Below are 5,828 nucleotides of genomic sequence, written 5' to 3'. Positions count from 1 at the left end.
TTTTTAGAATTGTGTGAAATTGTGTTACCCTAACTTTTATTTCATTTTTATTTTTGAGGTCGACAAAAGCGGGGCTCTTGCTCCTACGTACCCTTCATCGAAGAGGAAATCAGACCTACGTAGTTCTTTTTTAAGGGTGAATCAAGCGATTCATTTTACTTGGAAAGGGGTCATTTTAAGGCGTTGGACCTTAAAAATGATCCATTTTTACTTGGTGAGAAAAACTGAGATATTGAACCTTAAAATCCTTTTTTAGTGATTTTTTGCGGACGAGCTTGACTTTGTGAGTTGATTTTAGCCTTAGTTTCACTTTAGTTATTAGTCCATTCGATTAAGAAAGAGAAATCCCAAAGAGAAACGTCCGATTGATTTTATTTGCGTTATTTTACTGGAAGATATTTTTTGATTATTATATTATTATTTTACCTCTTTTTGGTTTCCAACGTGGTTACGACACGACCGAACGGTCGGATTTCATTTTAACAGAAATTAACGGATATTACAAATCAAACGATCGGTGGAAATTTATTTTATTTTTTGATTAGGCGAGAAAATGACTTAAGTAAATGACTGAAGCACGTCAAAAGGGGGTACGAAAAGTAAATGAAACGAGAATAAAAGTACACGAAACAAATGGGGACCACCATGGCTACATAGAATGAATTGAAAAGTTCGATTTCGGGTACTTACCGATTGAAGACCGAAGAACAATCAAGAACGGACGATGAATGACGAAGAACGGTTGAAAATCTTCGCGAAATCACCCACGGAAACGTTACGGAAGCGCCTCGGCTTGGATTTTCTTCACGGAAACAATTTTCCTCAGTAATTTCAAGTGAATACGAAGTGGCAAGAAGGTTGAACCCCTTCTTTCTTCACTCCTCCATCTATTTATAGCAAAATAGGGGAGGAGCTTGCCACCCAGCTCACCCAGGCGAGCCAGGTTGCTTCCTCCAGAAGCAACCGCCTTCTGGAGGAAGAATCTGGAAGGCCCAAGTGGGCCTGATTGCTATTTGCACCCCTTTTTTACTAAATACACCCCTTTTGCTTTTTTTGGTGATTCTTTTTCTGTAACATTACGAAACTTTACGAATTTCGTAACGATACTTGTTTTCTTTCCGTAAGGTGACGGAACCTTACGGATCATGTAATTACTCCTTTTTTAGCTTTCGAAAAGTTACGGAAACTCACAGATTGCGTAACAATACTTCCTTTTGATTTCTGTTATGGAATTTCACGTATTGTGTAACAATGCTTCCTTTTGATTTCCGGCACGTCTCGGAACTTCACATATTGTGCAACAAAGGGTGCCAAGTACCTCGAAGCGGTCAATCAAAGGTTGCATGTCATCAAACAATAGTCCCCGGAAGAAATTAGAGTATGACAGTTGCCTGTCTTTACTTACCTTTTATCGGAGATAAGAGGAAAGCAAAGATAAAACACTGATTTCGTCCGTCTTTGCCCTTTCCGTGATTAGTCTATGACGACTCCCATCTCTCCTTCTTCTTTCTCTGCACAACACAAAACAAACACAAATAACAAAAACACCAATAACATAATATACATATATACACATGTTTGGCGAAGGAACCGATCGGGAAAATAACAAAAACCACATTTCCCAGTCACCGGAGGCTCCGCGCTTGATGGTGGAGGATGCATGAACAGCGCTAGGTAATCAATTCACGGGTCTTCGAACAAGATTTGAGGGTGGAGGATAGGCGAACAGCGCTAGGCAATCAATTTGCGGGGCTCCAAACTCGATGGTGGAGGACACATGAACAACGCTAGGCAATCAATTCATGGGTCTCCGAATAAGGTTTGAGGGTGGAGGATAGGCGAACAGCGCTAGGCAATCAATTCGCGGGGCTCCAGACTCGATGGTGGAGGACACATGAACAGCGCTAGGCAATCAATTCATGGGTCTCCGAATAAGATTTGTTGGCAGGACCGAATGGTCCACCAGGTTTTTTCCACCTAAAAAGGGCAAACATGCTTTTAGCAAAGAAAAATAAATCATTCGCGAGAGCACCATATTTTAGAGAAACAATATACCCATGCCAAAAGCAATTTTCCTTGTAACCGAAAATGAAGGGTAGGATGTCAACATTTAGCTTTTAAATGAACATTCAAGGGAAACGTCGGGTCAAACTGAAACTGGGAATCAAGTCACTCATAGTGTATAAAAACTCACACAGATAAGTGTTTTACCCTAATTCTAAAGCATAACTGCACCATGAATTTATTTAGCAAATGATTTCCTATCGAACCAAAAGATCATACGCACGATCTGGATCAATAGGATTTTCTCGAAGGTAGTGTTTTGGAGAGGAAGCTGGGTGTTTCGGTCTTTTCCTCTTTCTTTAGGTGGGGCGGGATATCGCCAGTCGAGAACAACTTTGAATGGCAATCCCAAATGGGTTTTCTCTTTGCCGGCGGTTATTTACCTCGCCGAAAATTTATTTGGTTCGAAGATCTCTTGTCCTCTCTTTCTTTTATTGATCAGGAATTATTCTGTTTTCCTCCGATCTTTTCCTTTTTACTTTCTTCTGATCTTTGATCGGGAATCCTTCTTTTTCTTTCTTTTCATTTCTTCCTTTTCTTTCTTTTCATTTCTCCCTTTCCATTTCTTTCTTTGAGAATTCGGGTTTTAGCATTCGTTATTTGCTCTCCCTTGAGGAGATTCTGCTGTCCTTTTCTTCGGGGAAAGGATGAGGATTCTTTTCATAGGCCAAGGTTCAAAGTAGCCTAAGGTTGTGTCTCAACATGGTCTTTTCATCATGGGAGCCCGATCTAGATATCTAGGGCAAAACAAATTCGTGTGTCAAGGTGTCGGTCTCAGGTTGAATTTCCATATTATTTCCACGAGGCACACGTAACAATGATGATTTGGAAACAACGTGAAAAATTAGTCATGACCACAACTAGGTGGGTACTCAAGCATCCAGTTTATGGCATTTGTGATACTAAGGCTTGGGATTTACACAAGTAGACCCAATATTTCCAAATTATGTTCCTTCATCGGTTCAATGAATCCATCCATTCTTATCTCGGTTATTCAGGAAAATAAACTCTTAGCGTCAGTCCCTTGTTTCCAAAAGATATGTTTGCTCTCTACGAATGATTTATGCTTCCTATGACCATAACATGCCGACCTTCGAGGTCTTTCTTTCTTTTTCTTTTTTTTTTCATTTTTTATGTTTACAAAAAACTATACATCCATTGCCATCTATGAGAAAAACTTTTCTTTGTACACCTACATTCCTATACATGACGAACTTTTTCTGTATACACATGCATTAAAACTCTTTCTCTTTACATCAACACGGTCTATATACAAACCCTATTCCTGTTCAAAGATTTCTTTTTCGTTTTTCCCAACACACACTCGTAGTTTTATACAAAAATTCCTTTATATCCACTCGTCGCTCACACACAAGAATTTCTTTTCACACATTATTTACACACACAAAATCCTTCTATACACATTTTTCCTTTTACATATAAAAAACTCTTTTCTTCTCTTTATATCTATAGACACGACATTTGTTCACAACGCTTCTTTCTTTTTTCTTATTTTTGGCTTTTATCATGATTTTTGTTCATTTTATTTTTAGGATGACGTTCCTAAATGAAAACTCTACACGGTTCTAGAATTTCAACAAACACTATTGACAACAACGAAGTAAGCACTAACGTAACAGTCCAAACGACATGCATGCACAAAACAAGAGTCAAACAAAACAAAACAAACGTTAGTCCCTCAAGTTATATAAAAAAATAAAACGATATGTAACAGAAAAAGAGGAAACATAAAAGAGAATATGGATCTAGGGATCTCCCGGTCATGTGGCTCCGCTCCCTCCCAAGAAATCGAGTAAATATGTCATCTCCTCGTCCATGCGGGCCTCATCTGCATCGCCGGGAGCCACTGCGGGCGCCTCCCCGGCCTAGGCCTCAGGCCAATCTTTGGGCCATGCGACCTCTGCCCTGAACCAATCTGGAGTAGGGCACGGAAAAGGAGCGAAACCCTGGCTCTGCAGACTGAGGCTGAGCTGGTAGAGACAGTCATGGGTCTGCACATGCACCCTGTGGTTGGCCGCCTGCTGGCGAACCAAATGCCGTAAATACCGCTCCGTGTCAAATGACCCAGCTGGATCAACCTAATGAGGTGGCAGCGGTGCGTCTGGGGCCTGCGGTGCGCCACCCTGTGCCTGTCTAAACGTGCAGTACTTCTCTATGAAAGCCCGGGTGATCGGTGGTCGAATCACCTTACTAGGTGTGACGAGAACCCTGAACGACTGGCAGAGACCCGTGATCAATGCTGGAAAACCCAGGGCCCTATTAGACTTATCTGGGTCTAGAAGGTGCCTGGTAGGCGACATACCTGCAAAAAAATAAATGGCATCAGCGATCAACTGAGCCACATGGACGTTCATCCGTGTCAGGATGGCATACACTAGCTGACACTTCGACAGAGGGAGGTCAGAATTATGATCGCTGGGCAGGATGTTGCTGAGCAGCAACGTCATCCATGTCTGGGTCAAGGTAGTCATGTTGGTGCGCATGATCCGCACCCGTCTCCCGGCAGCGGTCCGGGCAAAATCCTGACCTGGTATACATAGCAGCTGAGCAATGGTCTCCTCGTCAAATCCATCGGCCCGGTTCCTTCTCTGACTGTACTCGCACTCTTGGCCCTCCTCCAACACTAGCGGGTATCCCAGGAACTGACTGAGGGCGTCTGCATCAAAAGGAATCCACTGGCCCCTTACCCATGACCACATGTCCCGCATGCCCTCCTCTGTAGGCCAAGCATTGGCATAAAACTCGAGAACTATATCCGGATCAAACTTGGCCATGGGAGTGACCAGCAATGTCCAACGCCGGCGAGCTATCTCCTCCTGGAAATCTGTGTACTCATCGTCCCTGAGCTGGACGCGTCTCTCTCGGTGGAAGGACCATCCCATGATGGCTTCAAAACGCTGCTGGTGCTCAGCGCTCCTGAAGCGATGGCTATCGAACTCGGGAGCGGCACTAGTCCCTTCGGCCGTGGCGTCCTTCCTAAATCTCTTTGTGGAAAGCTTTCTCAGAGCCATTTCCTGCGAAGACAGACATTTGGAAAGTTAGTTTACAAGAAAATGCTTATTTTAACGCAAAAACGACATGCTAATCTTTCCGATTTAGAACAAACTTGTGCACACATTTATGAACATGTGTATGCGTAAAATATCCTACTCTTTATGTCAACATACAAGGATATTCAAAATATTCTAGTTACCACACATATATATATTTTTTTGGAAAAGAATACACATACGCGTGCTCAAGGCATTGTGTCAAAATTACACATGTTCATATCCTAAGTATTTTGCTATCACAAACTACCTACACACATTTGAAGTATTTTATTTAACATACAAATTTTTGTCGTTTCATTCACATTTATTTATACACGTATGCACATTGGAAAGCTAATCTCACGTCATGCACATACTTGCATTTGAAAAGGAACTTTCATGCCATCTATATACATTTGAGGGACAATTCCACATCATATATTCATTTGGGAAGCATCCTCAGGCCATTTTTGACATGGGTACATTTTCTAAAAGGCTCCTAATGCTACCTATCCTCAAATATGCATATGTTGAAAGGCATTTTTTGCTACTCATTCACACTTTGCAAGGTATCTTTACGCCCTATATTCACATATATACATACCATTGAAAGGTGTTTTCCATGCTACCTATATTCACATACATATACATACCATTGAAAGGTATTTTCCATGCTACCTAGGTGCAAAGTATTCCTCATGGGGCAGCCCA

Source organism: Glycine soja, unplaced genomic scaffold, assembly GCF_004193775.1.
Source record: "Glycine soja cultivar W05 unplaced genomic scaffold, ASM419377v2 tig00104178_1_pilon_502608_766094, whole genome shotgun sequence".
Lineage (NCBI taxonomy): Eukaryota > Viridiplantae > Streptophyta > Magnoliopsida > Fabales > Fabaceae > Glycine > Glycine soja.
The sequence above is the reverse complement of the archived record's forward strand: the minus strand, read 5'-3'. Positions refer to the sequence as shown.